Source organism: Hipposideros armiger, unplaced genomic scaffold, assembly GCF_001890085.2.
Source record: "Hipposideros armiger isolate ML-2016 unplaced genomic scaffold, ASM189008v1 scaffold_41, whole genome shotgun sequence".
Taxonomy (NCBI): Eukaryota; Metazoa; Chordata; class Mammalia; order Chiroptera; family Hipposideridae; genus Hipposideros; species Hipposideros armiger.
Genome location: NW_017731391.1, coordinates 1716709 through 1741051, shown reverse-complemented (window position 1 = coordinate 1741051; position 24343 = coordinate 1716709). Strand labels below are relative to the sequence as shown.

Sequence of the window (24343 nt, the reverse complement as noted above, 5' to 3'; positions counted from 1 at the left end):
CGCACGCACACGCACACACACACACTTGTCCTTGCCCTGCTGTGTTATACCCTCTCCATCTAGATTATGTATTAACTTGACTCAACTGGAGGGACTCTGGGTTGAATTCATTTAGTTCAATAGAGCTGGTTAATATTCTGCCCCTTCTATTCGTGGCCTTGTAATCTGGCAGAGAGGATAAAATGATTGCGCAATCCTTGTATTATCCTGTAGAATAAGAATCTTTGTTCTAACGATATCTCCCAGGTGATTCATAGGTCCATTAGGCAGCTCTGTCTAGATGACAAGTGGGAATGCAGCACTGTCACCCACATGCAGATGATGCCTGCATGTAGGCAGGAAGGCAATGGAAATGGGGAAGTTGACTCAACAGAAAAGTGTGTGTGTGTGTGTGTGTGTGTGTGTGTGTGTTGTGGAGGATACAAGTGCACGCGTGTGTATGCGATGGGGTGAGGGGGACCTGCTGAGAGATTGATGGAGAAGAAACTGGCAGCTCTAGCCTGGAGACCAGACTGGCATTGGCTACAGTGAGGTAATTGGCTGGGGAGCCAGTAGGGGTGTAAAGGGTAGGATGCACCGCACCATTTCGGGGCTTGAGATGACTTCGGCACATCCCGGTGGTGCACACTCGGGACAGCTTGAAATAAAGGACTGAACACTGAGACACATTGCTGTTGACATATATGCTTTGGAAAGCCATTTGGCAATAGGTATCAAGGCCTCAAATGTCCGTACCCTTTGACCCAGTAATTCCATTTTCAGGATTATATCCCTAAAGAAATAAACCTTTCTAGACACCTGATTATATGCAAGGTTTGACATTGCTGCAGTAAACAACGTAAATTTTCCACAATGAAGGATTGGGTTATATACGGTGCATTCATACAAGGGACTATGATGTGGAAATAAGATTCCCCAAGAACTGTCAGTGATAAAAGTAAAACATTTAAGACATATTAGAAAGGAGAGGATAAAATCAACATGCAACAATTAATTTTTTTAAATTCAATATTGCGTAGAAAAGAATGGCAGGAAATTAGACCGAAACAGTAGTGTTAATTAGTTATCTTTGGGCTTGGACGCTTGGCTTTTTATTTTAACTTTTCTGTATTTTTCAGGTTTTCAAGAATTCTAAAATCAGGAAAAAATTGTATTTGTTAAGTAAAAGTTAGGGGTACTTATCTGGGCAACCTCTTCCCAGCCAGAATGGTTGAGGCCAAAGGCTATTTGAGGGGGGAAGTCACTGAGGAGACCATTCTTTATATTTGAACAACAGTGTCCCTGGAGCTTTTTTCAAAGATCTCTACCCTGTTCAGCTGGGAGGCCCACGGGAGAATGGTACTCGGGAAACAGGTCCTGATAAGGACTTGACTTGACTCTGGGTGTGATGGGAAGTCATTGAGGGGTTTGAAACTGGGAATACCGTGATCTTGCATATGAGTTCCTGTGTATAGAGTCAGCACTGGGGGGCACGACCATAGCAGGGAGGTTCATTCACAGGAGGCTGTAGCCGTCCAGATGAGTGGTGATGTGGCCTGGGTCAGGGTAGGGGCTGTAGACGTGGTGAACCATGGTTGAACTTCTGCTGAGAGTGGAGCCAGTGGTACTGGGGGATAGCCTGGTTGTGGGGCTTTGGAAAGGAAAGAGTCGAGGATGAGGCCGAGGACATCAGCCTGAACATCTGAGTGCAGCTGGCATTATTTACTGAGTGAGAAACACGGGGGGGATCCAACTCCTTGTGATCAGGACTCAGGTTTGGTTCCCCGTGTGGTTCTGTCTGTGAAGGGAGGCATTGGGGACCCTGCAAAGTGTGTTCTATTCNGGAAAGGCTGTTAGGAAGGGTGAGAAATTAGATCAACAGGCTTCTCAGCTTTCAGTGGTGATGCCACGTGGGCACGTGGATGTGTGAAGCTGGCGTTCAGGAGAGAGACCTAAGGAGGAGATATACACCTGGAAACATTCAACACATAATAGTATTTACAACCATAGGGCTAGATAAGATCTCTTAGAGAGGGGGAGGAGACAGAGAAGAGGCTGGACACCTCGCCGCTTACAGGATGGATGAGGAAGACCCAGCCCAGGGAGAGGAGCAGCCAGAGGGAAGGAAAGCCAGGGGCCCGTGGTCTCCTGGAAGCCAAGTGGGGAAAGTATATCATATGAGGTATGATCACAAAACACAGTGAATTTTTAAATTAAAAAAAAAAATTATTGGGCCTGCCGAGTGGCTCAGTTGGTTAAGAGCTCGCTCAAGAGTGTGAGCTCTGAGCAACAGTGGTTCGGGTCCCGGCCTGAGCTGAGCTGCTGCTGAGCTGCCAACAGGTGGCAGGATGGCCCAGCTAAAAAAAAAAAATTACCGTAAAAGACAAATTGCCATTAATCCCCCTCAGAATACTCCCCTTCGCTTTGAACACGCTCATACCATCATTCTTGCCACGTTCTGAAGCAGCTCTGACGTCCTCTTTCGTGAGCGTCTTTAGTTGTGCTGTCATGGGTGCCTCCATGTCCTGAATCAGTTCAAAACATTTTCCTTTCATGATCTTTTTTGACTTTGGGGAGAACCGGAAGTCGTGTAGTGCCACATTCATTGAATAAGGTAGGTGAGGACACACCGTCATGTTTGTATTTGACAGAAATTGCCGTACAGAAGCGATGTGTGACACAGAGCGCTGTCATGATGGAGGATGAAGTAAAGACACTCACGAAAGAGGACTTCCAGAACTGCTTCAGAAAGTGGCAGGAATGATGGTGTGAGCGTGTTCAAAGCAAGGGGGAGTGTTCTGAGGGGGAATTAATGGCAGTGTGTCTCTTACGGTAATAAATTTTTTTAAATTTAAACATTCACCATATTTCTCGATCACACTTCATAACTGCTATACAATAAGTAAGATGCTGAGATTACATTATTGCATTTTGTGACAAGAAGGTCATTGGTGACCTTGATGAAGTTTCTATGAAATAGAGGGGGTGGAAGCCTGATAATATCTCTCAATCAGAAGAGAAAGCTAAAACTGAAAAATTTGACTAACTACTATGGAAGAGTAAGAGAAGCAAAGAAAATCTCATATGCCCAGGAATACAAAAGCTCATGGAGTACGTACAGGTTTCTGGATCTTCTGTGGCTGTGTTGTCCCATGTCTTATAGGCCCCAAATCATTCTCTGGCCTGTTTAGAAAGAAATCTACACTTACGCTCCAACTTTGCAATTGTCTATCTCTTTTGCACTGAAGTTGATCACCTCAATTTCTCTCTCTCTCTTCTATAAAAACCAAGAACCAAGCTCACCTGCCCTTTATCTAGCTCCCTCCTTCCCAGGTCTTCTTTTAGGTGCATGACAGACAGGACCATAAGGTGGGATGCAATGCATGATGCTGCCCTTTTGGGGACCCCATCCCCTTCACACAGGGAGTAATGGGATCCCCTAGAGGCCCAGCATGAAAGCCACACCTTCCATCTCATGTCACCTGACGAAGTCTTGTGGCATGAAGACTCATGCCATAGTGGGAGCACCTTTAGGTCACCTAGCAAGATGCCCAAAGTAACTGAGCTACCACGTGCAGGGAGAGTTCTAGGAAAATACATGTTCTAAGTCTGCATTTCAGAACACTTCTTCCCCTGCTGCTATGGATTCAGAGCTTCCTCTTACTCTTGCTAGCAGTCACTCCCCACTTAGCTAATAGGAGGATTACAGATGCTTCAGAGTGTGGCTGGAGGTCCCCAAACACTGGGATGAATGGTTGAACCAGGCTGGTGAGAAGAAGATTTGGGCTGGTAGAGCTGGTTTGTGTAAGGGGAATAGCCCCTGGGAGCAGGGAACAGAGCTTTGTAGGGGCCAGCTTCCTGGAGCTAAGACGCCTCCAGGTCCTCCCAGAGTCTGGCCGCCTGCCTTCTCTGCCACCACCACCAGGCTGCCCACCAGGGTTTTCCAGCTTTCTGGCCTACTGAGAATCAGAATAGTCTCACCATTTTCAGAACTCTCTGGCTCCTAAAACAAACATGCGGCATTTCTGACATTTTCTGAAGAGTTTTTGCTTCAAGTAGCAAAAGGTCAACAGTTTAAAGTTTTCTCCTAAAAAATGCCTGTGTTATAATGCTCAGTGAAAAAAAAAAGAAAATGGTCGGAGTACAATGCATTGTTTAATCTACATTCTCCATTATAGACAAACAAACAGGCCAGACTGGAAAGGTAGTCCCACAATATTAACCGTGATTGCCTCTGAGTTATAAGTGATGCTTTTCCCTTGTTTTTCTTTATTCTCTAAACTTTTTACAGTATGCATCTATTACTTTTATAACTAAAAAGAAGTAAATGTAAACATTTCTTCCAAAGTCCAGTTCTCTTTTTGTCTGCTTTTACCATCAGCCAGTGGGTCCCCAGAGAGCAGCTATCAGAGCATTGGGTCCTACAGAGAACGGTAGGACTTGGTGTGGCCCGGGCGCTGGCCACAGGGCCAGGGTGGGATGGTGGCGAGAGGAGAGCTAAAGCTGCTGCCTGGGCGAGTGCTGCCCAGGATGGCCACGCCATTCTTCCTGCCTTGTTCCTGACAGGGTGGCAGGGCTCACACTGCTGATAGCAAAGATATTCCAGAGGCCATCATATATTAGGGACATTTGTGTCAGGACTAATGTGTGTTTTCTCTCTTGACTGCCCAGTAGCCCTGCAAGGTAGGCAAGAAGGATATTCTTGACTTTCAGCTAGTTATGAGGAAACTGATGTCTGAGGGGTTACACTGCCAGTACATTTCATCGTGGGGACCAGAAACTGAACCCTTATTTTCTTACACCAGTCAGCGATAGTTTTCAAATCCTTTAAAACCATAAAATCTGTGTAGAAACAAAATTTGACACAAATGTGAAAAGCATAAAATTGGAGTAGGGATGAGAAGTAAGGATGCCCGTTTCCCACAGGGAGGGGCATGTGTCGAAGGGGAGGGGCTCTCTCTGATTCCCAGTGTGCAAGGAGCAAAGATGGAAACCCACTGGCTCAACCCATGCAGGGCTATGAGGGATGGGAAGAGGACATCGAAGCCCGCAGAGGCCATGGAAAAGGTAGCAGGACCATGGGAGGTGCTTCAGGCAAGTTCGGGGTCAGACAACTCTAGAGGAAACTTGCTCATAGTTCAGTGTTATGTAATGTTGCAGAGGGGTGAAGAGGGGTAAAAGATGACTGACACCAAGCAAGAGCTGAACTTGGCAGCAAGAGGCAGCCCTCATCGGTTCTGGAAGTGTCTCCCGAGTGGGAGACAAATGAATCTGTACAGGAAACTGGTGTATAAGGAGTATGTGGATTGAAAATTCTCTGCTTGTTCAGTGTTTTCCTCTAAAAGTGAACAGAAACAGGACCAGCCAGGAGGGTGTGCAGGCATTAAAACAGTATGGCCCTGATCCCAATTTGGGAAATGAAGAGAAAGAAACTCATGCACCAGGCCAGATGAGGGATTGGTGGGAGTGCGAAGGAAGACAAGAAGGATGTGTATTTCTTTGGCAGGGCATGCTTGCAGCCTCACCTAATTGAAGAGAGAAACCCTTTTCTCTGAGAAAGCAAACTGGAGGGTCTGTTTGGTGAGGCTAAGTCCAGGTGCTCTGGACTGATGGCCGCCATCTTGTCTGAAGCTGGAAGTGAGCGCATTCATGGAAGACGAATGTGGAAAGGGAGACAGAGGTACTGAGAACTGTCTTTATAGCATGTTAGGACATCTAACACAACTTTCTTCTGCCAGCTCAGCAGGACAGAATTTATCCATTGCTCTCCCAGGTTGTCACTGGTCACAGCCATCCTCCCCACCTACAGCACCGTCATGGTGTGTCTAGAAATCTCAGGTGGGAGGCTGTGTGTTTGTGTGTGTCTGCACCTAACTCAAGAGCTGCTTCCAAAACTTTGATTATGGGTATCCTTGACTCAGTTCAGTTAATTTTTATTGAATTCCAAATGTGTGCTGAACGCTTTGCTTGCCCAGCTTCCAATAGCTATTAATCTTTAAACTCTCCACCGACTTTGTGACTCCCTGACCTGCTTTCTTGCTAGCTATAAGTGCCTTCAGACACCCTGTCTCTGCAGTGCCTGGCTTATTAATCTTTGCCAGTCCTTTGGCCTAAGGCCATGTTGGACACCATAATCCTCAGGCTTGATTGTGGCCTGGCCTCTGCTTGCAGAGCTCACTGCTACTGCCTGGGTTCCAGCAGGACCCAAGAGGCCTGCCGAGGGCCATCTTCCAGAGGATCTCCATAGCCTGGGAGCCCAAGGGAGGTGGCCCAGGGCTGTGGGTTGATGCTTCAGGTTATATACTAGCTGAAGAAGAGAAAGCATCAAGTGCCGCTGAGGGCAGCTTGACAGAAAGTGGAAGGAAGTAGGGGTTTCTGGCAGACAGCGTGATGGAAGACCACTGTTGAGTTCTAAAGATGGAAAGTAGATGTCTGAGTGTGTCTGTGGTGGAGTGAGGGAGTCTGTGAAGAAGTTGTGGTTCATGAATCTGCTTTGTATCTCAAGGCCACACGTGAAGCTCTGTCTTGTGTGGTGAAGCCTGGAGGGCCACTTCTCCATTTTACCCTGCATAGGGGTCACCTGGGAGCTAGTGGAAATGCAGGTTCCAATTCGGGAGGTCTGGGTCCAAGAGCGGAATTTCTCACAGCACTATTTATGACCCTTGTGATGAAGCTTGTGCCTGGATTGTACTTTGAGTACCAGGGCGTCATGGAAACTCAGAGGCACGGCTGATGGGGGACTGTGCTGAGAGAGGCCGAGGAGACTCTAGAATGAGGCCTGTTTAAGGGTCCTCAACATGAAAGCTAAAACTGTCGAGAGTAATGGCTGGCAGTGGAGTGAAGAAATCTGGAAACCCAGGTGCAGAAGGTAGGTGGTGCCAGTGAGACCCCCTCTGTGGAGTCCTGGACTGCAAACGTGCATTTTGATCTGATTCGAGAATTGTGGGAATTTTTGAAATGTTCGTCTTCTTCACTGCAGTCATGATTCTTTTTTGACCAAAAGCCACATGGTGAAGCTAGTTGGCTCTGTATGACTGTCTATTATTTTGGTGAATAGTAATACTTTTGTCTTGGGAGAGTCCATTTATGAGTATAAAGAGCTGGTTATTTGCTGGGGAGCAACTTGTGCATACTGGCTATCAATGTCCTGAATTTTAGACCCCTTGGCTGTTTGTGTCTATACTGTAGGCTTTGGCTTTCAGAGCAGTGATATATGTATATATGTGGTGTCATATACATATTTACATACCTAAATATACATATTTTAGGTAAATATTAAATATATATCAACATTAGTGTATAAATACCAGAATCTTAAGCTAAATGGTAATTTAAAGACTAGCCCCATGCTCTGATTTTTATATGAACTATTAAGAAGCAAGACAAACAATATATACCATGGGCATGCTCATGTTTAGAAGTCTTCTTGGTTCATTTACGATCTGCAGGACTAATCTAAACCACAGTATCACATTTGATTATGAATAGGATATGAAGAGGGACTGCTTTCCTTTTGAGAAAGGAAAAAGTGGCTCCAAACATAATCGTAAGGTTGAATTTTATGTTTCCATGGTCACCATCTGTTGGCACAAGCCTCCAATTCCATGGAAGGGTCACCTGTTATGTAAATAGTATACACAGGCTGTGATTTTGTAATTTTTAGTATTAAAAAAAACCCCAAAACCCATACTATTCATTCTTGTAATTACTTTTTCAGAAAATCCCTCTTAATTATTACAAAGCAAAATAGCCCTTTCCTTGTGTGTAGAATGGACATTTGAAAGTGACACGGTTCTGCTAACCCTGTTTATCCTGAAGTCAGTGTCCATTTGTGAGTGTCAGCTGCCTGGAGTGGGGAGGGGGAGCACAGCTCAGAGAACAAGGTCTGTCTTTTGAATAGTTTGCCTCTATCTACTTGCTATTCAGGGATGGCAACAAAGCTTTTTATGGCTACAAACACAATGTAAAGTTGTTCTAATAAATACATGCCGTTCAACTAAGTGAATGGTGAGGACTCGTGATTGCTTAGCTGGTGGAGATAAGGGGGAAGGTAGCAAAGGAGACCCTTCTGCCAATAGATCTGCCAAAACTAGATGTGAACTGCCTGCTGAAAAGGTCTGGAGAGCATGCAGGTACATCCACTAAGCTTCTAGCAGCCATTGTAGGGCCCACCATAGGAAAGCACGAGTGATGGCCCGCAGAGGCAGCCGGCTCAAGTGCGAAGCACCCCTTGATCCAGCAGAGCCTGAAGCTGCATCTTCGGTTGTGAACACTGCCTTGACCAGTGTTCTATGATATGCTGCGGCACAGTTCTGTTTCTTGCACGTTCTCTGGGATTCTTGTTTGCACGTAAATCAGGCCACATGCTTGAGGACCACCACGTGAAAGCACTTTGGGAATACCCCAACTTAAAGTTATCACACTGTTCTCTAGCAAGTGTAGTGGGATAAAGGATATGTCCATATACCCCCATCTCCAAAATAACACAAAAGTATGGCGGGGGTCATACATGATTTATTGTCTGTAAAGAAAGTGGACATGAGTTAAATGGCAGGTGAGATCTGAGCAGGAATAACATATTCCCTGCTCCCCAGTGGCCCCACCTGAGAGGGAGAAAGACAGAGAGAATACTTACGGTGAAGGCAGTGGAGGAAGGCAGCCAAGTGGGAAGGGTGGGTAGGTTTAAAGAGATGTGTACCGTGCTTATGTGAGATGTGTTTTTGTCTCAAACACACCTTATTTTTTCCTGCCTCTGACCCTCACTCTCAATATTCTCCTTCTAGGAATCCTTGCTTCTCCTTTCCATCTCTAAAGCTCTCTGCATGAGCTTTAAGATACAACCCTCCTGTTGCCTCCCGATAGCATCCCTGGGCTGCCCCAGTCTAAGTAAAAGCTCTCCTGATCACTTTTTAGTCCAGTTCGTGGGGCATTCTGTCCCCATGGCTTCTGGGAAGGCAGAGAATTGCGTGCCTATCGTGCAAGGGCAGTCACCCCACTGTACCCGGGGTGGAGCACCATATCCCATCCCGGTGGGTGAGTTCATTTGGTCGATGCTTGTTGAACATCTGTGTTACCTTGTGTCAGGCTTTGTTCTTGTGCTGCAGGCGATGAGTGAGAGAGGAAAGTGGCCAGCCCCTTGGAGCACAGAGTCTAGCTGGAAATACGGGTAGGAATAAGATATTACAAGCAGGGGAGACAATACCAGAATGGTGGACGTGTGCAGAGCTTGAGAGCAAATCGGACGGGCACTCAGCCCAGCCCAGACTGATGGGGAAAGATTCCCAGAGGAGGTGACATATAAGTTGCATCTGAAGAATTAGGCATCAAGTATAGAGATGTTCATTGAACATATAGAAGGTATAGACATGTTCATTGAACATACAGAACACATTTAGAAAAGCTTGTCAGGCTCAAATGTGCAACTACCTGGATTTCAGTTCCTTTCCTGTAAGATTATGTTAAACCCCTCAGCGCTCAGAAACACTGTCTCTGTTTTCTTCCAGATCTGACTGGGCTCAGGGCTGACCTCAGGGCTCAGGATGACAGACACCGTTCCGGTGAATAGTGTGAGGAGGACTCGGGGTATCAGACCTCTGAGGTCTGCGGAATGCATCTCAGTTTACTGATTATTTAGAGGACTTTAAAAATAAAAGAGTATATAAGTGATATGTGATGATTGGGAGTGGGACAACAAAGAAAACATAGCAACCTAAATGCTGCCAGCCAGGGGCAACCCCTTGTAGCATTTTTTTTTATATCCTCCCAGTGTTTTTCTGCAAGCATATCTTTTTTTTTTTTTTTCCTTTTAAATGTGGGATCCTACTGTCCTATCCATCTGGGTCTGCAACCTGCCTTTTGTAGTTAATATATTGTGACCATATTGAGCATTTCTTAGTGGACAGGCTTTGTAGTGAAGTTAATTCTAAGTGACATCAGTCATAACGCCTACAGTTTGTTTTGTGAGTTCAACTTCGGGAAGCAATAAACAGAGACGAAGAGGATCGTTTTTCAAACTTTTTATTTTTGCGCAGGCGGTGTTGGTGGCAGGGACACTGGTAGTTAAAGGACAAGTGGGTGAATGAAGAACTCTACCTGGAAGTGATGTTTTAAAGCTTATTTTCTAAGACATCTGCTATGGAATGATACATATCACTAATCATTGGTTTTATTTACCGAACTGTTCCTGGGGAAACCAGCTGGTTTTAAATTAGAGGGTATCAAAGACTAAAGTTTGCATGTACTTTTTTTCCTAGAAAAAATTTCTTTTTCCTAGCTTAGTTGATATTTTACTGAATTAATCATTTATTTAGGCTTTTAAACTAGTCTATGCAAAAAATGCCTTATGCAATGCTTTTTTTTTTTTTTTTAAAGCACTATTTATTTATTTTTACGAAGCTGAAAAACACACTTCACATGTGGGAACAACCAAAGAATGGATTGGGTTTCCTTTGAAGACTCATAATTGAGTTTCACATTTTTGAGTAGTGACTCTGGGCCTGAGGTGCCACAGATGAGACAGGCCCTCGAGGTCACAGGTCTAATGAAGAGGCAGAGCGACAGCATTGTCTGGAAATGCTCTGCTCAGAGTTTGCCTCCTGGAAAAGGTCGTGGGTGTTAGAGGTGAGTCTTGAGGGTTGAGACTTAGAGGTGAGGAAAGGTGGTTGTGACACGCCAGGCAGAGGAGAGAGCAGGGAAAGGCGTTAGAGGTGGCCACAGGCAGCACAGCATCGCTAGCTCTGCAGTGTGAGACCTAAAGGAGCTGGAGTAGAGCTGGCAAAGATCAAGTAGGACGCGGGGCTGTATGCTGCTGGGTAGACATCCTAGAGACTGTCACAGAGCTGTTCTCCAGGATGCAAGTCTGAAGGCTTTGCTTAAAGCTGTAAATAAAGATTCAGGAGCTTCTAAAGCTCCTGTGCCTCAGTCATCTCAGTGGTGGAACAGGGAGGGACTGACCAAGGATAAGGCAGGAACAGCTTATCTCAGCACAGTCCCTGGCACACAGTAGATGTTCAATTAACATTCAATTACAAAATAAAGTCAAAATAAAGTAAAAAAAAAAAGAACATTCAATTAAAAAATAAAGTCAAAAGAGGGTTGAAGAACAGCTAGAATGCAACCGAGGCGGACAACCATGGATTTATCATGGTATCATGACGCGTGTGTGATTTTTCTTCAGTTTCTGGACTCAGAGATATATATGTTAAGATAGAAAGATGGAAAGTAACCCAGTGTGTTGGTCTTTTCCTGAGCAGTTGCAAGTTTCAAGAATGGAAGAGAGTGAAGGATACTGTTAAGAGAATGGTTAGGTGTTATCCACTAGGAAAGGAAGTGGGGTTCAGGGGTGCAAGAGGATGGAGGTAATCAGGGTTGAAAAGGTGGGACTGTCACTTTTTATTATGTGTCCATAATATATACCAAAAATACATTTTTCCTCATTTTTAGATGATATTCCTATATTGTTAAAGTTTCTGTGAGATAAAATAAGAAGCAGCCTAAACTTCCAGAAACAACAAAATACAAATTCGAGTTTAAGGTGGTGATGAAAGAAAACTATACATAATGTCCTTCGGAATTTCTGATATCACATTTCACTTGGGTAGATGTGGCTGGGAGAATTCTCAATGTCCAGCACAATATTAAAAAGCATATCTAGTTATTTCTCCCTTTTGAGACTAGAGGACTGCTGAATGCATACTGATGACTATGGCATGCACTCACCCATTCAATGTGTGAGAACCTACTATGTGCTGGTCCGTGTGGGGTACCGCTTCTGTCCTGAGTGCCATGAGTAACTAGGAGGCATGGGAGAGATTGCCTGACCATCAGACTGGTTTTTAGTTTCATTTAGGCAAAAAGGTCAACTAATCTAGATGCCTTTTAAAATATAACAAAGTGTGTGACCTAGTGGCCACACAAGTTGTAGAGAATAATAAATAGAAAAATGATTTTATGGTATAGGAAAATGTGTGACCTAGAGTAGTCTAGGAAAACTAGATGGATTTGGTGAAATTTTAAATAGCAGTTGGAGAGAAAAAGGATGGGAAGCTCAAAAGGCACATAGTATGCCCTCAAGTAAGTTATCTATTGCCATGTCAACTTCTGTAATTGAACCACATTCAAGGCTAACTTGAAAATTGCACAGAGGCCTAAAACTTAGCTGTGGGATAAAGCTTTTTTTTTTTTTAATAAAGTGACTAGAAATAAACATTTTAAATATTTTAACTGAGAGAATAAATCAATTTCTCCATTACTAAATCAAATGGCTTAAATTCAGACATATGGAAAATTTTAACTTTCAGTTCTAGACTCTAAGCTTAATTCTGGGAGAAATCCAATAAAGTAATGAAGTAATAAAACAATTGAACAATAAATCTTTATTTTGTAGAGAGTACAGTGAATGCTTGGAGGTACATCATCAATTCTGTGCTTTTGGATTATTACAAACACCAGCGTCTAAGTTCTGTGGTTTGTAACTGACTTCAGGGTAGGGTGGGTAGGAATTTATAGGATGCTATCCTTCCAAGAAGAACTGAGAGAATATTTTTCTGGATGCAGAAACTTAAAAAAAAAAACACCCAAGTTTTAAAGTAGTTGAGTGACTCTCCCCTGGAAAAATAATTAGTTCTCAATCCTATTTAATTCAGATATTCAATAGAGCTGTCACTGTGAACCAAAGGAAATGAAAATGTAGGCAGATCCAGTTCCTACCCATAAAGGGCTTATAACAGAATACTTTGAATCTCACACACAGTTTTATTTTCTTTAATTACATTTACTCCAGTACATTTTAATTAGTCTCCTGGAAAGCAAGTAAATTGCAGCTTTTATCGCCTTTTAAAAATGTTGTTTTGAGGAGTTGTGGAGACTTAAGTACTGCAAATTTTGCTTTTCATGAATGACATTGAAATGTTTTAATGTCCTGAAATAATCGAATGAGAATTTTAGAAGTCTTGTAATGAAAATAAAAATATAAACACCGTGGATGGACATTTTAGAGGAATCATAGTTCTGTTGTTGTTTTTTTTCTTTGTGGATCAACTATATGTAATTAGTAGTTCTGAGAGAATTGGGAAACCTGTCTGTTTAGGTCTAATTTTGTCCTTTTTAATGTTTCTAATCTCAGTTGTCTTCACTTGTAGGCCCAGTCACTCAGCTTATCAGGAGCTACATTTTTAAAAAATTCCTTCCATGGGTTCAAACATGTTAGTCATCATCATATCCATTCCCAATGAATTATGATGTGGCATTTTTGGATTTTCTCGGTTTCTAGACCTGGGATTTTTAAGATACACAATTGATTTAACAGCTTTACAAGGCAGCAAAAGTACACTTAGCCATGTTAAATGTTCATGTTAATTAGAGCTACATCCTGATTTGGGGTATTTTTCAAAATGTCAAGCGTATCATAAAATAAAACTTGAGAGAGAGAGAGAGAGTGTAAACAAAACAAAACCAAACCTGATGGTTGCTAGGTGGGAGGGGGTGGGGATGGGGGAGAAGGTGAAAGGATTAGAAAGTACAAATTGGTGGTCACAATATAGACGCAGGGATAAGAAATACAGTATGGGGAATATAATCAATAATGTTGTAAAGACTATGTAGGGTGCCAGATGGGTACTGGACTTACCAGGGGGATCACTTCATCGACTATGTAGATGCCTGACCACTGCATTGTACATATGAAGTTGAAGTAGAATAATATTGAACATCAACTATAATCATATACTATATATATATTTTCATGGGATGTAAAGTAAAGCACAGGAAATATAGTCAATGGTATTGTAACAGCTATATATGATATCAGAGGGGTAGTAAATTGGCAGTGTTATCACTTTGTATGGGGTATAAACGCCTGACTATCACATTGCTTTGTATACCTGAAACTAGAAAAAGAAAAGCAAGAAACAAACCTGATAGATGTGCCCTGACTTGGCAGACACCCATCAAGGGCCCCAGGGCCATGCACTGTACAACACTCAAAATGGAGTTTGATCATGTGCGTGGTAGCTAGTGATTTACAGAAGACAGGACTATGGGCTTTTTCTATTTTAAGTTTAAAGTAATGTCATATATGTTGGGCGTTAACAGTGGGCATTCTTACGTTGAGGGGAATGAAACTATTATCTTTCATGGTTGTGTTATCATTTGTAGATAAGTTAATGGCTTCCTGTGCAAATAATTGTGGATCAGCATATCTAAGATTTGGGTTCTCTTTAAAGCCAAAAAAACCCCTGAAGACCCATTTATCTATAGATATGAATCTCTCTTTAGGGTCACTCATTAGACAATCTTCAAGTCCTAATGCTCATGAAGACAAGCCCTATTTAGAATTTTTTATGAGTAACAATTTTGGCATTAAACAGCCGGATCATGGTAGGTCATTCAATGCTTTTTAAAAAGTTAGTGTAACATATAATATATAATGTATTAGATATTGTATTAATTATACATTATATAACATATATACTATATATAAATAGTCACACAGAGAGGGCGCAGCATGCCTTTGAACAGCATGTACGTAGAGGGACCAGGGCCACACTGGTGTACCCAGCATCGCATCTGATGGCCTGTTATGTGATTAGTTTGGCTCCATTGGTCCTGTTGTTTGGGTCACTGAGAACTTCCCCCTGTCCTTTCCTGTGACCATCCATTCTTCACAAGAGTACAGACACTGCCCCTGGACAAGGGAACAGACCTTCCTGTCCTGGGTTTTGTTTGTACTTACGCCTTCAAATCAGAGTTTAGATAAAAATCCCTTGTTTGATCATTTTTAGTTAGCGTACCATATTTGGAGCCTTAGGATTTTCTCATTGAAACATTTTCTTCTTAAAAGTTAGATGCCTAATGAATAACGGTTTACTTATTCTCTAAATAGATGCATTGTTTAAAAAAAATCTAGATCATTCGGAAGGGGATGAAATCGAAAGTAAAAAACTCGTTCCTCAAGTTCAGCCCCTACTAACAGTTGGTATCAGTGTGGACTGCCACCAGCTTGATTCTTCCCTGAAGCATCTATTGAATGTGTGCTTTGCAAAATGAGAATATCAGCATCCTTCATTCATCTCTTCTCCTTTGTCACTAAAGCGACAAATTCATCCTGGTTTACCCAGGACTTTCCCAGTTTTAGCACTGAAAGTCCCACATCTGGTAACCCCCTTGACTGGCCATACCGATAACTTCCCAGTGTGTTAAACTATATTTTTTATAGTATCATGGTCGAATACCTTTGTTATACTTATTGTTACTGCGTAACTATGAATGTTTGTTTTGTCTATGGATTGTTTCTAAAAATCGAAAGCCAGTATACGAATATTATTCACTGTAGAACCATGTGATATAATTAGATCCACAGAGAAAGAAAGTCCATCCTGGATCACTGAGTTTTACTGCTTTAAGGAGATTTTTCCAATGGCTTCATTTTCCTCTAGACCAGTGGTTCTCAACCTGTGGGTTGCGACCCCTTTGGGGGTCAAATGACCCTTTCACAGGGGTTGCCTAAGACCATCGGAAAGCAAAAAGATATTTATATTACGATTCATAACAGTAGCAAAATTACAGTTATAGAGTAGCAACGAAAATAATTTTATGGTTGGGAGTCACTACAACATGAGGAACTGTATTAAGGGGTCGCGGCATTAGGAAGGTTGAGAACCGCTGCTCTAGACATTCCTCTGCTTTTGCATTATCTGTGGCTTCTAAAGTTTTTGCATTCCATGTTCTCTTCCTTAGAGTCCTCTTTTCATTTAGTAGATTAGTACCCTTCGGTAACTTTTTACATATAATATGCATAGATGGTGAGCTCTGTTACTGCATGTTTGAAAATGTCTGACTTTACCTTCATACTTTACTGATAATTTCAGTCTAGATTCAAAATGATAGTTCCTCAACTTTGAAGGTATTGCTCCTCTGATACCTACAATCTAGTGTAGCCAATAAGTCTGGTGTTAGACTGATTCTCATCACTTAGTCGAGTGTGTGTATGTGTGTGTGTGTGTGTGTGTGTGTGTGTGTGTGTGTAACTGCGTGTTTGTCTGTCTCTCTTTACCTCCTTGAAGCTTTTAGGAATTTTTGCTTAATCATTCATTCTAATTTTTCACCAAGGGTCTTTTTTTCATAGATCCTTTATTTGGCCTTTATGATCTGAAGTCTCCCGTAGCTCAGGATATTTCTTCCCTATTAATATTTACTTATTATTCAAGTAGAATTCCAGTATGGATTTGGGACCTTTTGGAATCAAGTCTCCATGTCTTTCATATTTTCCTTCTCTTTTTTTTTTTTTTTTTACTGTATGCTCTGGAGATTTTCTTGGCTTAAATTTTACAGCCTACTGATGAGTCTTCAGCTATATAAATTCTATTTAGTCCATTGAGTTTTCTGTTTTGGCATCTATTTGTTTAATAACCTGAGAACTTCCTCATTCTTGCTCTTTTTTCTATGAAAGGAGTGTGAATACCTTTGAATATTTTCCAGCCCTTAAGAAAGTGTTGTTCTTGACAATGTTGATCTTGACAGATGATCTTCTTGAATATCTGAGAATTTTTCTTTTCTAGCCTCAAACACTGTTTAAATTTGTTAATTTTTAGATAGACTGTGGTATTACTGTTTTTCACCAAAACTCCAGCTCCAACTAAGTTACCTTCAGCGAAGTTTCCTCGAACAATTTCTGCTTTTTTACTTTCCTATGATCTCCTACTGTTTTTCGAATGTCTTTCCTTCCATCGCCCCACTCTTTCCTAAAAACTATTTGTATTGCCCTCCCTCCACCCCATTTATCCAGAAGGTTCTGGGACCCCTCCTCGGCCAAATCAGACTCCCCTTTCTCTTAACATTCACTGACCCTTATTTGAACCTTTCTTGTCATTGCCCCTCCCTCTCTCCTGCTGAGGGTCACCCCAGCTAGAGTATGATTCCCAAAATGAAGGCAAATAAGGTTGTCAAGAGGACAAGAAAATTCCCAGGCATGGGAGGGAGATCATGGGGAGTTCTAGTCACCTTCCAGGCACCTCTTAGGTAAAACTGACTGATCAATGCTTCCATTTTTACCTCTTACCTAGAAACTTAATTGGACTGAAACTTAATTTTTCAACTTATTTTCTGTTCCAGAATTCTTCTAAGTAGCAATTAGTCAATAGATGACCAAAATAGAAACTATTATAATTCTCTTTATGTAGCAGGGGATGGAATTATATAACCTGGATGCATTCCTAAAATTTCTTTGTGGTTTGGCTTCAGTAAATTACTGCTTTACATACAGCTTTTAAAATATATTTAGACATAAGTTTAAAGGGTGAGAACCACTTGTGTAAACATCACTGAATACCATTCTTTTAATGAATGGGGTAATGTTATTTATATTCTTTCTTCACTTCCTCTGGAAAGTCCATTTCTTTTGAGAAGGCTTTCACTTATATCGTACTTCCCTTGAAAAGTAAAAAGGAAGTCACTTCAGTATATTTTAACTCAGCCACAAAATTCTCACTATTGCTACTGAGAAGTCCTTGGTCCAAATTTGTGTGATAGGTATGTTTAAAAGATTAGCACAACCCTTGGTTTTTTTCATGCTTTTATAGAGAAAAATCCTCCCTCTTTATTTGGAAAACAGTTTTGCAGTTAGTATTTCAGTGAAGCAGTGAGTGAGGTAGGAGCGGATGACGAAGTGTTTCCTGGGCTGGGCTGAGGAGTCTGGGTTCATCCATACAGCAGTGTGGGGACCTTCTGAAGGATTGAGGCAGACAAGTACCATGGTCATGTTTGTCCATGGTACTGGCCATGATGAGAAGATGGAAACAGGATTTAAGACAGACCAGAGGGGAGGCCGTGGGGTAATCCATGTTAGAAAGTAATGAAGTCATGGACCAAGGCAATAAAGATGGTTCCTGTCCAAGTCTACATTTGTATTCTGTATGAATTGTGCTGCCATTAGTCTAATGTATTGGTTATTTTAGAAAGACTTAGCCCTTGTAGAGCTAGAGGGACCTTGGAGGTTCTTATGCCACCCTGTCATTTTACAAATGGCAACACCTAAGGCCTAAAAAATGAACTGATTCCTCCAAGTTAGACAGCTCGTTACTCGCAGAGCTTGGCCCTGGACCCAAGCCTCCTGGTTCCAAAGCCAAGGCCTTTCTTTTGATGTTACTAACTGTCCGACCTGCCTCAGCTAAGCATCCAGGCCAATCTCCCGGGTGGTTGATGACACAGAGTGTGATGTTGACAGACTTACTGTTTTTCTCGAGTCAGCTCATGTACTTCTCTTCCAGATGACTTTATTCTAATCTTCCCTAATCTTTCCAACTACACATTCTTGCCCATCACATTCAGAAGGCCATCTTGTCAATTACCTCCCAGATAAAATAGAAATCACCCAAGAACACACTGGTCACAGCCTGCCATCAAATCTATAACTGTCACCTGCCTACCCCTGTTATAACAGCAAAAGTGTCCCGACCTTATTTAATGCCCGGTCCTGGACCCTGGGTCCCAATTCCTCCCATCTTTTCAGGGATAGTTTTTCATGCTTTTTCCCTGTTCCAGTATTGGCAACCCCTTCTTCTCTAAAAGACCTGTCCTGTTAACATTTATATATCATCTGGACTCTTCCCGTTTACAACCCTGCCTAGAATACCTATCTAGTGACACATTTCGCTCAACTATTCATGTAATAATTCTTTGTAAGCAAGCACCATGTGCTAAGCATTGGGCATGCTGTCGTGCACAAACAAAAAATGGGGCCTCCTGTGGTCTAATGGGGGAAACAGATGCTAAACAAATATCTGTTCTTGCTGAACATTTAGATTGAAGCGTGCAATTCGAACTAATTTTATAGCAGTAGGTACTATATTTCAGTTTTTTCATAGGTACTGTATTTCAGTTCCATAGAGAAATTTGTGGCAGTATGTTTTCCCTGGTATATCTGTGTACTATTAATACTTAGCCCTCCCCTTGGTTCTAGGTTTTATACCAAAGTATCTGGGCTAAATATGCACATAATCAGAATCTGAAGAACTATTCATGTGCTCATGGAGTTAGAAACTAGAAACCACATATACTTATTCTAAATCAGATAAATTATTAACTAAATAAACCATATGTAAGATAATCTAAACTTGCAAGATCGAGCGAAGAAAATTCTAGCTGTTTTCTGTGAAGGAAACCAAAAATATTATGCAGAAAAGATGATCTGTTAAGTTCAGACTCCCGGAACTATTTTTAAAATGCCATTCATATTAAGGTTGAACCTTTTAAATCAGAAAAATAAATGCGTAAGCACACACTACATATGCTAAGGACACATTTAATAAAAAGAAAAATCATTTTCTCAAGTACAGATTTAAAATGACAGGGTTTCTTTGCGTATGTCAGTTATCACCTTCCTATTTTCCTCATGGGCTACATAATTCAATTTTAGCATTTCCCCCTTTTGAGAAGTAAAAACAGACCACATTCGCAAAACCAGGAAGTACTAGTTGCTATAATGGTGAGGAACGTGTAGATGAATAAATCACTGTTTGGTAAGAACTGTAAAATGTTTTATTGGAGGTCTGCCCGCCATGCTCATGTTTCCTTTTTCCCCCTGAACCTGAAAGGTCATTGAAATATCCTCAAGATGGATGTGAAGTAAAAGCTCTGTGATGTAGTTGGTAGTTCATTTTTAAAAAACTGATATGTCAAAGCCTGTTTTTCTTGACTGATGTGGAAAGATTTTTGTTTTTTAAAAAAGGCCTTCAGAGAAAGGAAATTACCTTTCTAAATATAACATTCTTAAGTGATGTAACAGTATTTTCCATATGTTGCCTGAATAAAGGTAGTGTTTTTACAGAAGCCTGGCTTAAAAAAAAAAACAAAAAAAGAAAACAAAAACAAAAAACACTCTAGTACTTCACCATTAAATAAACAGCCAATCACAAATTCATATTTCTAAAGCTGTCTTCCAAAATGTTAGATTATTAAATAACTAGCATAAGAAACATGGTGTCTTCTGTTTCCCTTTATGAAAATCTATTTTACTTATGAGATGTTCCAACTTTAAAAACTGCAGTCATCTGAATTCTGTTCATTTTAGGGAGTTTCACTTTACTAATTAACATTGTTCATTTTTGCTGCTTGCTAACGCATCTGAATTGCTTAAAGTTATTAATCTAGGTTGAAAGAAACTCCTGGACTCTAATTTATAAAAAGTTGTTGCTTACAACATTTTTCTGCTTAGAAGTGTTCATCCGTTTCTGTGGCTCCCTCCATTTTATTAAGCACAGAATCAGCTAAAATCTTAACTTTCATAGTCACCTTTCTTATTATTATTTATATCTGGGGATAATATGGGGGATTGTAACAGTGACACTATATCTTCTATTTTGAGATTTGGACCTCTGGTATAATTCATTTTAACAAGTGTACATCTGGATTTGAGGCTCTTTGGAAAGTCTTGCCTTACCCATAATATTCCTCCATTGGTGTGGTACTGAGCCCCAAATTTTCATATTAGAGTTGTATTCTCTTTATGCTTTCAAGGGCACGCTGTACCCACTAAAGCTGCCTCTGGACCTTGTTGCTAGCTAAATCTGTGACACCTCTCCCCCCCTCTACCACCCCCCTACCCCCCACCTCACTGGCCACAAGTGCCCTAAGGGGAAGGACTGTCTCTGTCCTAGTCACTGCTGGGTGCTCAGCACCTGTGCCTAGTACATCGATGGTGCTCTGATGTTGGATGCATTCCAGGCATTTTGGGATTAGCTGAGTTTGCTTGAGTGATAGGAAAGGGAGTTAGGAAAGTGCTGATAACTGTATTATAGCATTTATAATCTAGCTACCATCTAATCTGTTCACTGGTATACCTTCTTTCAGTGCTGTCTTGGGCAGAGGCAGGGTATGTTTCTTTGTAATTCGAGTGCCTTTAATAGCACTTGAATGAGCGTCATTCATTTGAGGAACCTTCACTACTACATGTTTTTGCCCAGTCTCTCCTCTAACGTTGAAAATAAATCACTATGGTGTTGGAATTCCAATCTTTTTGACCAGTGTTTCTTTATTAAGAGGCCCACTTTTAATTTTTTTAGAATGGAAAGAGATGGACATACAAAAGAATATACGGAAGGGGTCACCTTGTGGAACTCCTTATCTCTGATTAAGTATTAGAATTAACAATACTTTGTCAAGTAATTGCATGCCAACTGTTAGTCTCTGTAAAAAAATTAACAGAGAATGAAAAATTTTAAGGTCTGGGCCATCAAAATCTGGTGTGCAAAGTTTTTGTTGTCTATCTGCTTTGGGTGTTCTTTCTGAAAAATTCACAGCCAATTTACCATGAAATATAACGCAGATTTGGGAAGCATCTGGTAGATATCTTAATGTATAAATCAATTAAACCTAGTATTGATGTGTGATCCTGTGGAACCCAGGAATTCATATAAACTAAAAATTGAGCTTGTCTTAAAAACTCAACTCATTCATAAATTTTATTTATATGCGGCATGTAATGCCTGAAGAGATATGCAAATCCGATATGACATCGGGGTTGAGTGGATAGAACTTCATTTTGACAAATTTTTCCTGATATTTCTCTTAAAATGCCACGGAAAACAATTGAACTTATTAAAAATTGCTGATGTATATAGTTTTTCCAAGAACACATGCATTTTGTAATATGAGATGCATTCCTCAGAGACACTATGATTTACTTACTTTGTAACCCCGTGCCTGGCACGTATCAGGCATTCACTATGCAATTTCATCAAATTATGGGTAAAACTAGTATTTTCACTGGTGAGGAAACCAATGAATACTAGCTATTGAAAGATTTGTACCACTTCTCCATGGGCTCCACTTCCAAATTCTAGGGTCTGGTTTTTTTTTTCTTTTTAAGTGGTTGAAACCCATTGGCTTTCTTTGAAACAAGAAATGGTCAATTAGAGATATCAAATTAGAAATAGAAATTGACTTCAGTTTGCAAGAAAAGCTATAGGGTATCTGTCTTTGGAGATCTCTGTGAGAATAGAAATGTGTGTTTGGACAAAACAGATCCTAAATACTTATCGAATTAATAAATAAAAACTGAGTCTGAGATATTTAGGTAACCAGCTGCATAAATGGAAAATTGACATGATTGTTTGACAATCTTATTCTAAAATGTTAGATAATTTAAATTCTCTTCCCCTCTCCCACCTTGATCAACCGGTTTCTATTGTGGATTCTGTAGCTAGTGGATTTTCTTGTTTATATCTGAACAATTATCTGTACATATAGCATCCCAGAACCAAAACTTCTATGAAAAAACTAATACAATCAATAAACTTTTGACAAGAAAGAACTAGGAGAAAGAAAGTGTTCTTTATACTCTTCTGATTTTTGCAACTTTTCTTTATATTTCCAAATAGATTTTTTTTAAAGTTAGTAGCCTTTCTAGAAGAATTGGGATCCTTTTTAAAAAGGTATCTTCTCCACTAATAACAAAAATAAGGTTCCTAGAAATATAGCTAATGAAAGATCTGTGAGAACTTTATATAGAAAATTGAATAACCTTAACTTTATTGAAAGATAATTTTAAAAGACCTAAATAAATGGAGGGGGGATACCATATTCATAGATAATTTCATTATTGTGAAGATGTTAATTCTCCCAAATATAGATCCAGTGTAATCCCAATCAAAATCCAACATGTTTTTGGTGGATCTTAGGTTAATTCTAAAGTTTATACAAAGCGAAGGTCCAGAAATAGCCCCCCCCAAAAAAATGTCCTAAAGAAGAAACAAGTAGAAGTATTAAGAGATGTTATGTGTATTGTTATGAAGCCATAAGGACAGTGTGATTTTGAGAATATGGATAAGCAATTAGACCAGTAAAACAGTAGTTCTGAAATAGGCCCACATTTATGTAGAAACCTGATATGTAACAGAACTGAATTGCAAATCGGTGGAACGAATATTAATAAATGATACTGAGGTAATAGATTATCTTTATGGAAAAAATGAAAATGGATCCCTACTTCACAGCATACATAGTAATCAATTTCAAATGTATCAAGGACTTAAATATGAAATACACAATTACAAAGCCTTTAAAACAAATGTCGAAGAATATCTTCATGTCCTTGGGGTAGGGAAAGAATTCATTAACTAGGACACAAAAATCATTACATAATAAAGAGACATATATAACAACATATTTAAGAACTTCTGTTTGTCAGGAGAGACTGAAGATAAACCACAATCTATAACAGACATATGGATTGATATATTGGTGAATATATGAAGATCGCCAACAAATTCATAAGAAAAATATAATTCAATGGAAAACTGGGCAAAATGCATGAACAAGTTTTTCATAGGGAAGGAAATATGAATGAACACACACATATGAAAATATGCTCAACCGCATTATTAGGAAAATTCAAATTTAAACCACAAAAACGCCATTTCTCATCCACCACAATGGCTATAATTAAAATTTTGTAGTATCAGGTTGGCCATAATATGGAGCAAAATTAACAATCTACTGTGGGTGGAGTGTAAATTGGTACAATTACTCTTGAAAAAAAAATTGGCATTACCCAATAAAGTTTAACATGTGTATGATAAACAACCCAGCAGTTCCAATTCAGATAAATACAAGGTAGAAACACCAAATCAGGGGCCATCTATAACATTACTTGTAATACGGAGAAAAAATAGAAATACTGTAAAGGTTCAACAGTAGAGCGTATAAATACACCACAGAATATCCAATGAAACACAATGAAATACCGTCCATCAGTGCAAACAAGTGCACTGCTTAGTTAGGAAAGTAACACGGAGGAATCTCACCAAGTGGTGAGTGGGAGAAAGCAAGTCACAGTGAAGCATGTAAAAGTCTACTTTATAGTTCAAAAGCACACAATTTGTTAGAGTAGATTCCTCCATGTTGGCTCACTTTCAGGCCCCGCATAGATGCAGGACGACTGCAGCAGCTCTTGCCTCTAAATCCTCTTTTGGCGGTGTCTAGTTGAAGCAGGAAAGGGTCTGTTTCCCTAGTCATTTTAACCAAGTACCATAAGTTAGGTCTCATTGTCCCTGATTGGTGGCTTGAGCTAACATGCCTATCTATGAACCAATCACAGTAATCGGGGTGAAACATGATGAATGGCTTAGCCTAATGTCATTTAGAGCTCATGGACTGGGAGTAGGGAAAAGGAGAGGAAAAGGCTGGTATAGGGGCCAGAAGGAGAGTAGATAGACATTGGTTGGGCTTCTAAAATAACAAATATTATTCTGCCCACTTTCAGCAGCCAGTTTAAGGAGGTTTGTATTACACTAGCTGTTGTCGCTTGCTTATTTATGGTCTAGGAAGTAAATGAGGCAGCTCAAAAGACAGGTAGAAGGAAGAAAGTGTT

At 40.6% G+C, this 24343-nt stretch overlaps 1 protein-coding gene across 2 annotated transcripts in view; it reads left to right on the top strand.

Moving 5' to 3' along the window:
• The window catches only part of PLEKHG1 (pleckstrin homology and RhoGEF domain containing G1), a 231116-nt gene that overhangs the window by 40886 nt on the left and 165887 nt on the right, over positions 1-24343 (top strand). Inside the window, exon 1 of one of the 2 annotated variants that reach the window (XM_019638947.1) lies at positions 6069-6847. The exons of the other annotated variant lie outside the window; for it this stretch is intronic. The gene's annotated coding sequence lies outside the window, so the exon portion shown is untranslated. Of the gene's footprint in view, positions 1-6068; positions 6848-24343 lie in introns of those variants that run through there. 2 annotated transcript variants of the gene reach the window in all.